The sequence below is a fragment of the Cataglyphis hispanica genome, chromosome 8 (assembly GCF_021464435.1).
Source record: "Cataglyphis hispanica isolate Lineage 1 chromosome 8, ULB_Chis1_1.0, whole genome shotgun sequence".
Lineage (NCBI taxonomy): Eukaryota > Metazoa > Arthropoda > Insecta > Hymenoptera > Formicidae > Cataglyphis > Cataglyphis hispanica.
Window position 1 is genome coordinate 2404403 of NC_065961.1, and position 12212 is coordinate 2416614.

Genomic DNA, 12212 nt, shown 5'->3' on the forward strand with positions numbered 1-12212 from the left:
AATAATAATTTCCGATGCAATGATACTCACATAAATCGTTTTCATACACCCTCGAATATTTCTTTCTCTTTTTGAAATTAAGATATAAATTGCAAATTTAGAATCGATATAAAAATCGATAAATAAAGAGTTGATCTTTTTTCAAAATCTATCATTTAAGACGTATCGATACATTTAATATTTTTTAACAAAATAAAAAAAAAAAACGCTAAATATAAAAAAGAAAATTTATCGAATTTCAAATTTGTAAGAATCGCGCCTTGCAAAAATTCAATAAGTAAAATAGAAATCTAAAGTTCTCTCTCGGATACATTTCTTCGATAATATTTCGTAGGTGTTTTGTTAACGTATCGATATAAATTTATTTTGCAGTGAGAGAGTTAAATATTTCGTGATATCAACAAACATTTATGAGCAAAGTATTTATTTTTGTTAGCAGAGCATGTGTTGTTATATCGCCTGTTATTGTGTCGTGCGTATGTCTTGGCTCACGACCTTGTGCGTCAGAGCGTGTCATTCGTGCGGCGAGCCTCGAGTGAGTCGGTAGCGGCGCGAGACGCTTCTTCCTGTCGTCTCTCGAAACGCGATTATCCCGGGTATTAGAAATTTTGCAATTATCAAACCGCTTGATTAACTAGTTTGTGATTATACCGATGCTATTTTTGAAGTCGTTCACAAAATGTCGGGTATAAAAAAGATTCGATCATTATTGCGACATGCGCATATTCGATGTTAACGATGAAGATAGTGTTGTATGAATTTGATCGCGCGACTTTTCCCCGATGTTTGAGTTGATCGTAGTTTCCGCGTTCTTTATAAAATAAAAATAAAGTGTGCGTCGTACGCGATTTACGTCACGAGTAAGGTTAAGTGCCGTGCGATTATCGTACTCCAGTAATTAGTGCGCGTATAGTTAATTGATTATCGTTGCATGTGAAGTGTTTTCGCGAGCGCCATGAAGAGGAGTAATCGAAAAGATAAACGAAAGAGAGGAGAGGAAGGAGGTCCAGGAAAGATGCATCGGATATCGGCGAAGCAACTCCGAGGTCAGCAATTTAGAATTTTCTTAATTCATTATTTATTTGTTAAATGAATTGCTCGTCTATCTTCATAACCTAACCTAACCTAACCTATTTTATATCATTGTATAATGCGATGCATATATTCTAGGTCTTTTGAAATATTTGAAACATATAACAAAATATATATTTACAATTAATAATTTTATATATTTATATATACATTATATATACATTTATGTACTTAGTGTGATACATTTCAGGATTAGTGGTGTAAGATTTATAATTTATTGAATTAGTTATAATAAAATTAAATTTATCTGTATTTATATTTTATGCAAATTTGTGTGTAAAATAAATTATTTCGGATATTGACAATAATTTTTTAAAAGTTTGTTAAAGGGATGTATTGAAACTTTATTATGCTATAATAATTTCCTGAAATGTTAATTACTTTAGACATTGATTTATAAATTTTGGATATATTTTGTTGTAACTGGAAGGAAGCATTGGGTTTTCTCTCTTTTTTTTTTATTACCACCTCTCATTGAAAGCGTACGAGAGATGCTGCCGAGCATTGATGTTGTATCGCGTATCCGATAGCGGAGCGCGGGGAGAAAGATTCAGTAACGTGAGACAGGATCGAATTCGTAAACAAGGTAAATACTGTAAACAAGGAACATGACACAGGGAATAGTCTAATGATAAATGTTTTGATAAGCGGTATGCGATAATGAGTCGCATTAATCGGTCACAATTAATTTTTCGGTCTTTCGTTTACGTTTCAATCTGTCGTATATTTAGCTTCTGAATTATCTCGCTGTTTAATATAAATTATTTAATATATATATATATATATATATATATATATATATATATATATTACTAATTAGTTTTTTCCTATTCTCTCTCCGTTTCTCTATTCCTTTAATTACTTAGTTTTCTCTCCTGAATATTTCCCACTCAAAGTTGTATCCGCAGATGTGGCGAACTCGTGTCACAACTCGATTTCATTGTTCATATAATTCCCTCCCATGTGCATCTAATAAATCTCTCCCCCGCCCGTAACTCTCTTTCATCGCGGAAGGAGCGAACGACTAGCGGCGCGGAGAAAGAAGCGAGAGCGCGAGAGAGTCAGTCGAATGATAAGGAAGTAACAAATTGTCTAGCTAGACGAGTCCCCGACGTGCTTGGCACGAAACTCTCGCGCGGCGAGGCCGAAAGGAGAGGCGGTCGATCGTGACTTGCCAAGCGTAATGCGAAGCAGGTCGGACCTCCTTCCCCTTTCCTCTCCCTCGTTGACCGGCGAATTTATCGACGGACTCCCCCGGGAATGGCACCCCCGTTCCGCGCATGTGGAATTTACTTGAATATTTGAGAATCCGTTTGATAGGCGAGAATTTATCCTCCACTCTTCGTCATCTGCGCCGTGTTGAAGAATTATAGATATCTAAGCGCTAATTTAATAATAATTAGGAAAATAAAGGTTTGAAGATAACATTATATTCCTCTTCTTGATACAACGGCGAAAATCAATTTAGTGTCAGATTGGAAGTTTGTCTTTTTATTCTTATTTTTGTATATCGAGATGTTATAAATTGAAGAAGCACTTTTAAATTTTCAAAATGTCAAATACTTGGAGACAAAAATCTATTTGACATGCTTGTCATATTTTGACGATATTTACAAAAGATGTATCAAACTTCTCGCTTTGATTTTTTTAATTCGTCTTTTTATTCTATATATTATTTATTCCCTTCTTTTTATATATATTGTATATATTAACAAGTCTTAACTTCTCGAGAGACGTGCAATAATTGACGTGGCCATATAAAACGTCAAATCTGAAAATCGAATGATGTAAACAGAAAGCGCATTACATCGCGTATGCTCCGGGCAATACGAGAACGATTTATAGTATTCCGTTTTCTCGCGATTTTTTTTTTTTTTTTATAATTTATGAACGCGCGCTTACTTATCCCGGGCATTAGCAATCGGCAAAATGGCGGCTATAAATTTCAGGCCGACGGTCATGTTAATTTCTGGACGTTCCACCTACACTCGGCAACATTGTTCGCCATTATGTAAATTACGGGACAATCCGTCGGAGAGCTGACGCGCATATTACGCGATAGAATTGTAGAATTATATGGACAAAAATATGAGCGGATAAAGCGAGATGCATAGGGACAGTATAAAAAAAAAATAAAAGAAAAAAATTAGAACGTCAAAGAAATTAAATTGACTGGAAACTTCATATTTTGCTTATTAGATTGCTTTTGAGAAGTTATTCTGTTAGTGTAAACATGTGTAGTATGTAAAGACATGTAAGGAGTTTATCTTTGGAATTCATTAATGCTTGTCAAAAGCCGCTCCACCAAAAGTTCAATATAATAGCAAACTCGTAATAAACTATTGCATATTAGAGAGATATCAAGTTTTATAAATTTTTATGAAAAAAAATTATATTTTATGACATTATTCTCTTTTTTTAACGCATCTTAATTTTATGATAGCATTTTATAATTTCATACTTTGAGATCGAATCGCGTTGAAGCATAGATAAATCCAGTTACATGGAATAAAATTGTATTTAATAAAAAGATTATATTAAATTAAGGAAAAGTCAAGCGAAAAAGAGAAATAGATAGAAAATAAACCATAATTTATAACTTATATATTTTACTTTCCAATCATATATAGAAATTGTACGTATAAAAAAAATTAAATGGAAACATATTGAGCAAAGAAATATGACATAAAAGATAAAAAACTAGGAAAGGGGAGGGAAGATGGAGAGTGTACTCTCTGACGGAAGCACTTCTATAATAATTCCGTCCTGAAAGACTTCGAAAGATGAAGCTGATGTTGGGAGAAAAGAGGAATCCAATCGAATATTCGAGAAGAAAGTTCTTCCACGGAATTGTAGATTCATTCGATGCAACGGAAATATGTTGTTTTCATACTTTATCGGCGGCATACTATCGACAAATTTTTCAGATTCCTTAGATTTATCGCAAATATCGACATTCGATCTAATATCACGTTATTAAGATTGCAAGGATATTATAATATTATTGCACATGCACGCGGAAACATTTTATTCGTAAAAATTATTTTCATACATTTTCATGATTTTCCATTATTACGATTAAATCTAAAACGGATAATTATATTTGTCAGAATAGAATTTTCAACAAATTTTATAGCATAAAAAGTATAAATAATAAAAAATCATTATTCTCTGCTTCGCATAAACTAATTAGCACGAATAGATTAGAATACTTGTATGTATGCGTGATCATCACGTGAAATGAATGGATTATGATTCCGCGAATACGATGAAGGTAAAAATCAGAGGTGAATAGAGTACATATATTTAAAATAAAAAGCAAAAATATTTACGCTTGCATATTCTTTTTATTCGATTAAAATGCTTTTTAAAATATTTTAAATATTTTATCAAGATAAATTAATTATATATGCATTTTTCGCATGAGTGTTTTGAAGATAAATCGTTCATAAGATGGGATAAAAGTTGCTGTTTATATCGCGCAAGTATATTTCTTCATCATACACGAATATGTGTATATGTGTGTGCCGTTGATTTACGCGTAGTGTGAGCGATCGATTTTTCGTAAAAACGCAAGATATATTTAACGAGACGGAACAAAAATGGGCAAATAATTGCGGCCTCGCCTCGGTGAGTCCAACGTATCAGAGCGCGGATATACTTGCGCGCGGCGCGTTGCCACTTTGTTGCAATTTAAATGATAATCATGGCACGTCATGGGGCAAATAGTATTCGAATAATACGTTGTCACGCGAGCCGCGACGTTGATATGACGCATTTTTTTTTAAATATCTATTGCCAAGATATGCATTTTATAATTAGCCGCTAGCTAGACACAAGATACCCGTTTCGTCTTCCGAGAATGTCAGTGCGCACGGCGAAATTAATTTTCTCACATGCTGCAAGGATATAAATAGCGATCATACTGTGAATTAATCCAGCCGTCACTTTTTGTTAATTAACCGTCGTGTTTATTGACAAGCCGTTTTTTATCTTGATTCAAATGATTATATCGTTTTAACAGCATTGGTTATTTCCCTCTCTTTTTTTTTTTTTTCTCAAAATATTAATCGTTTATCTAATTTATAAATATTTATTTTCGTGAATATTTTTATGAAACATCAGTTTTGCTCATTTTTGGAGATGTAAAATAATAACTTGCAAAATAAAATAAAATGTGAAACTTTTTTTTTCCTGATATATTACGCGATAACCTTTATTAAAGAATCATACACATTTGAATTCTTTTAATAAATATTTAAGTCTCATATTTAAAAAAATATCTAATATTCAATTTTAATAATATTTCAAAAATATATCAAAAAGTTATTGCACATATACACATTTTTTATTAAATATATATATTTCATAAAATGCAAGATACATGATTCTGATAGAAATTAAACTGAAGCTCTATTATGACAGGCTCTTATCAGGACGATCTTATCAACGATTAATCAATTCTGGCAAAGTCGCGGCGCTATAGGTGAAAATATCAGATAATCCTTTCATCTTTTCAATCGAGGATGTCGACCCGGATATTCGCTTTTGCTTCAATTCTCTTTGATGAATTAAAGCAAAAATTGAAGCTGAAAATTCTCTCGGTATTCATAAAATTCATTAATGATATTCGCAAAAAATTTCTTTAAAAAGTTTAGAGTGAGTTTTGAAATGTATAAGATGATTAAGCTCTTTTTTTCTTCAATTTTCTTCGATACATCAGCATTTGAATTCACAATAGAGGCAGTCGTACATTCTCACAATGCGGACTTTGTAATAAGTGTCTTCCGCTATGATATCGGCTGATCAAATCGTAAATATCAAATGCCCTTTGTATAGCAGCGATCGCATTATAATAAGTCAAATAAATTTGGTAGGATAAGGCCAGAACTGCGAGAGTCCCGGCCCGAAGAATCGCGATAGCATTGCGAAGATTAAAGAATCACTTGTCTCGGATCAAGTCTGATAAGCATAACGAAAAAAATACATATTTACAATTGCCGAGACGTGTCACATTCAGTATTCGATATACATAAAAAAACGGGACTGAAAAAATTGACGAAGAAAATGCAAATTTCATATCGCTTTAAGAAGAAAATAAAGAATCTATCAATATTAAAATATATTTAAAAATCAAATTACGTATATTCTATTATTCTTTAGATGTACTTTGAGATGTTTTACTCTTTTTGTATGTATTTTAAGTTGCGCAGCTTTTAAATTTATTGAAATGCATCATCTATGAATCTTGATTCGCAAATGCTAATTGAAAAAAAAGAAAAAGATAAATATGTTGATCGAATATGCTTTGAAAATATTGTAAACTCTTGGAGAAAGAATTTTTTCTACGCGCGCGAAGAGGATTTTCATCTCGAGAGGGATTTCTGTGGGATTTTATCTGTAGGTATTTTCCGATATGCGTCAATAAGAATTTGAGTTTCTTTTTGAACGCTCCAATTTCATTGAACATTCTTTTATATAGTAGACGACCTATGCGATATATGGGATCACGCGCGCATAGGAGTGGCTTCTCATGGCCATGAATATGACAGAAGAAATATTTAACGAAGGGAAAATGATTGTGTGTCTCCACGAGAGGCGAGCGGAAACGGGAAGATTATTGCCCGGAGTAATAAACTGTCAGGCAAGAAGGAGAAAGAGAGAGAAAGAGCGATACGTCAGTAATGCATTGCCACGAAGCCATTACAATGCGCCGGTTTTATGCAGTCCCTTCTTTCCTACTTTGCCTTCTCGAGTAATTACCGCGGGGTGCACGCTACGCTCAATAATGAGTGACTTCGTAGTATATTCATTTTATTTATCCCAAACGAAAGTGTCGGCTAATAAATTAATATTAGAGAAACGACTAAAATGGTACTACAGATTTTCTACTTTCATTTCTGCTTTTTTTTTTCAAATTCAGACAAGTGCAAGTGCACAGCTCCTCAACCTTCTCTACGACGTTCATGATAAGATTATTGCGTGGCAATGTGCGATTCAAGGAGAAATCCTCTGGGAAATCTCCGGATGTATTAGTAGGATATACTTGATGGAAGCTATTATTTAATTAGCGCGTTAAATCCAATTCAAGAGATAATCGTGAATCATTCGATCGATGTTCTATCTGTGCAAATTTATTTCAATTTTCAATTGTGCGAGAAAAATTTTCTTTTATGCTTTATATACAATTTTAAAATTACTTGTACAGTTGCTCTAGTAATTTCACATTTGTAGTATTGTTTTTTTAACACAATTCATATCTAAAGATCACTTTCTTCAAAGCAATTTTATGTCTTTGTTGCGAATAACAAAGGTCTCCACTAAGACATATTCCTACCGCCTCTTTCATCAAGATGTCAACTCTTTTCCGTTCATCTCTCCTCTTTCTCTTTCGCAAAATACTATAATCTACGTAAAATGCATATACGCGCGCTATCGCGACATAACGGCTCGTACCTTACGATTGTGTGTGTGTGTGTGTGTGTGTGTGTGTGTGTGTGTGTGTGTGGTGTGTGTGTGTGTGTGTGTGTGTGTGTGTGTATGTGTGGTGTGTGTGTATAGCGCGCGTGCATCACAAGTATTGCGCACCCACCCGGTGAGGTTCCAACCCGGGATTCCATTTAAGTGTTCCGCAAATACTGTTACGGCGGAGAGATACATCGAGAAAGGGAACAATCCACTCGCTCTCTCCCACTAGTTGGATAATGTATTTTGCGAGGTATACTATATGGCTGCGATGGCGCCGCATTCTATCGGTTTTATATCGCTACGCCTAACGACCTTCGGCAAAGCGAGCCGAATGAAGAATATTCACTTAGCGAACACGAGAGAGCAAATTGCCCGCACGATGACTCTCTCTCTCTCTCTCTCTCTCTCTCTCTCTCTCTCCAAGATAAACTAATTATCCTCCTTTATTCTTTATTTTCTTCATCGTGTATTTTTTTTTCCGGTAGCCAAAAGTCGTGCAATGATTTGACAGAAACTCGTTCGATAGACAATTGATATTGACGATCACCGATATATTAATCTTCCGGGATATATCTGATTTTTGTATAAAAATCATATAAAATGCAAAAAATATAATCCGGTAGACTCGTAAAGCTGGGAAAAAATAGAAAGTCTGAATGAAAAAGAAAAATATTTATGTAAGAAATATAATTATATTTCTCATTCTTTTTATAAAATATTTGAATATTATTTTCATACAAATTTTTATATAAATGAAGATTATATTTTTGATGTAAATGTATCTGTTTCGTTATTTTCCTAATAATTTTTTTAGTTATATAACATAATATGAAATAATATTTTAAATAATTAAAGGACAAGTTTGAAAATTTTAAATAAAAGAATCTTTTAAAATTATTATTTTAATTAACAAATTTACTTGTTAAATAAATGTATATTCTAATAAATATATTTTTATAGAAAATAAAAAATTGTTTCAATTGTTTGGTTTAAACTATATATTATATTTAAATTATTATTTTCGACAGTCTGCATTTAAAATCTATCGACCGCTATAGAATCGATTTTCGTAAGACGCAACGGATGGCTGCATAATTAAATTATACCAGATTATTTCGGGGCCATAGTTTCGATGGCTTATCGTTACAACGTATGTATGTATCGTAAACGAGTATTATACATACACGAGTTTGTATTGCACGCATACAAGTCAAATAATTAAATTACTTCTTACAGTAGATCGCATCTCATAAATTGCGTGCTCAATATTAATATTGTTTTAACTCGATATTTAGTTAAAGTTAGTTTAGTTAAAAATTTAGTTAAAAAACAAGATTAATATGATAATAATACAACTTATTTACATACTTGAAATTGTTAATACATTTCAATTATAATTTGAAATAATTCAGAACACGTAATGTGCAAAGTCCATTAATTGTTTACGACGCAGAGTCCTAATCCGGGGGGGGGGATATATCGCCAAGGAATTCATCAATTAAAGTATTCCACGATCGCGAAAGAGAGAGAAAGAGGGAGGGAGGGAGAAGAGGAGAGAGACCTGTTCGTCTTATAAATAACGGGGACGCGCATAATCGTGTCGCGGCGATAAAACCGCCAATAATTGCTTTACTATTACACCGCGAGCGTGTTATTACACAGGTATATAATTGATCATGAATTTCCTATCCTACATTGTGACACACTTGTACACTCGCATACATACGTATCTCTCTCACGTCTTATGAAACACATGATACCGCGATTTTCGCTCGCTCACGACAGAAACAAATTGGTAGTCGATCCGTACGTGATGTTGCTCGTTCGCCAATTAAAATTCTGCTAATTCCTCGGATGGCTCCGGCTGGACGGACACACTGGGCAACGGCTATAATTTCGTCAACTCTTGAATCTTTCACCGAGATCACCCGGCGCGCGCGTCCGCGGCGCCCCATTAATTGCGTCAGCCGATAATTATTCCGTATATCAGTCAGTCGCCTCGGCGCTAAGTCGATAAATCGATCGACAACTCGAATGGAAGGACTCGACCAACAGGTTGTTCCCCGGTACCTGGCGCCAACCCCTTCGTTACCGAGTTTTTGTCGGCGAATCGGAATGTACAGTTACGCGGGAGATAATCAGCTCTACGATCCCGCTTTCCATCGCACTTTTTGTGATATATATATTCTATAAACGTGGCCAATATACAACAATGATTATACTTGTCAACAAAATCTTGATTTATTTTTAATGCGATCTCGATGCATATAACATATTAGACATCTCGATAATTGGATTGGATTAAATTGGTCGATGAAAAGGATATCATATTTATAGCGCTTGACAACTGATTATTATTGTATCTCAAAGGGAATTTCGTCAGAGAGGGAGAATCAATTGTGAATTCTATTTCTAATCATGGATATTTTGCGTCGGTACACAAAGCTTTGTTGCACAGAACGGTAATCAATTGTAAAGATATATTATTGAATACGAATTTGCAATTGATTCTTTGTAAGTGAAAGATTAATGTAATCATCGAATTTTGCCAATTTAAAAATTTTGAAGTATTCTTTGCGTGAAAGATGTGTTTTAACAAGTCTGTAACACAATATATTTGGATAAATTTATATTAAATTAATGGACGGTTATGATTCTCATAATTAGAGATATGTTAATCCTTTGTTATCGAGTCTCACAAAGGAAATCAGACGCTGTTGCGCTCGAGGAGAGAGAAATCAACTCCGAAATTCTGTTACGAACAGAAGTACAGAGCGCATTGTTACGACATTCAGAACGGGTCGGTAATAAGAACACGTATTTTCGAATAAATTTGAAGAGAGAGTAGAAAGAGAAGGGAAGTTATATCAAATAATCTCTATGGCTATACACTACAATCATAAGTTGCGATATTTGCGAAATATAAACCCGGTTGCGAACTTTCATCGATAAATATCGAATAAAACTTCTCTCAATGGAAAAAATAGTCCATTGGCCACCGTTATTTTCTTGTGAGTTTGCTGTTGTTACCTTGGTGATTGATTAAAAAAACGAACAAGATTTTCTGAATCTTTCATATCATCGCATTTGTCAAGAAATTGAAGAGATTTTACGCAAAAAGAAAAATCTCTGAGAGAAAGATATATATATATATATATATATATATATATATATATATATAAATTATATAATATATATTTTAAGAGATACTTTTTTTACAGAATGTTTAAAAAAAATCTGAAATTCTTGGAAATTTTTTATTTTTAAAACGAAATTTTCATGAATTTATTCATTAGGATTCGAAAAATTTAAAAAAATTTTTTTTAATATTTTTTAAAATCTAACATTAAAATTTAAATGGCTTTTTATTTTTTTATCATATGAGTGGATATAATATTAGAAAACGCATACAAAAAAATGTTTTAAAAAGTTGCGTTTAAAAATTGTTTAATTTTATTGGATTTTTGAATAAAAATATCTAAAAAATCAGATTGTTTTACGAGATTTAAATAAACATTCTGTTTTGTACATCAACTTGCGTACGTAATGTTTTTGTTTCGAAAGCCCTAATTCTATAATACGACAGAAGCGACTTTTATTTTTCAAATGAGGCGGGAGCATTTAGCACGAGACTTATATCAATAATACACAAACGTATACATATAACATGGACATTGTTGATCGAAGCACAGTTGCAAAAACGCCAGATGTTTTGTTCGCGTGCGCGGCATCAGCGTAAACGTACGCATGAATATTTATATCTATTATTGCTGCCTAAGAATGCATCCGTTGTGTTTATCGACGAATACACACAGTGGTTTGCGGAACTTATATTTCGCGAATATTGCACAAATTGTGGACTTTTTATACATATGTGAAAAGAGACAGACTCGCGATATGTGAAATTATTATGTTAATTTTAATCGTGAATTTGTTACAATTTTATCGAATTTAAAATATACTTGCTTTACAGATAAATTTCCGAAAATAATGCATAAATGTCTGTCTCTTTCTTTAACGAGAATCGCTGAAATATGATTATCATTTCTCTCTCCTGAAAGAGGAATCCGCCGCGTGCGTCACACACTCGACTCACGCACAATACGCATTCGCATCGCGCGTCGTTCACAGCAGCGGCGAAAACACTCGGCGGACCCGACTCGGACTTATAACGCAATTGTGCGACATTTAATTCAATAAATTAACCTCTGGTCCCGCGGGTCGACGCCGGGGTCTCTGTATAAGCTGAAGAGAGAAAGAGGAGAGTTGTTCTCTCAGGCTAAACCCGCGGCAGGAAATCTCTTCAATCTGCCCTGATGCGTCTCGTTAACGAGCACTTGTTTTCTTCTATCTAGCCCGAAATCCCGTAGTTTGTTTCTCTTCTCGCTGTCCCTGATCGGGTCGTCGATTTTTATTCGCGGATATATTTCCATTTTTCGCGTTTTACGTTCATCGAAAAACTTTACTTGATAACTTCTCAGTGAAGACATACAAACGTTGCGAAATGAATTTTTCGTCAAGTTCTTTTGCACTAAATTCTTTTTTCACTTTTAATTATTTTAATTTTATCTTATGTTTATTAATATACATTATGCTTTGGGAAATTCTTTATCAGAGAGAAAATATATCTTGTATTTATTTAAATATTGTAA

The 12212-nt window shown here is 33.5% G+C and overlaps 1 protein-coding gene across 2 annotated transcripts in view; it reads left to right on the forward strand.

The window, feature by feature from the left end:
• The window catches only part of LOC126851381 (uncharacterized), a 127836-nt gene that overhangs the window by 53343 nt on the left and 62281 nt on the right, over window positions 1–12212 (forward strand). Inside the window, exon 1 of one of the 2 annotated variants that reach the window (XM_050595293.1) lies at window positions 530–1046. The exons of the other annotated variant lie outside the window; for it this stretch is intronic. The gene's annotated coding sequence lies outside the window, so the exon portion shown is untranslated. Of the gene's footprint in view, window positions 1–529; window positions 1047–12212 lie in introns of those variants that run through there. 2 annotated transcript variants of the gene reach the window in all.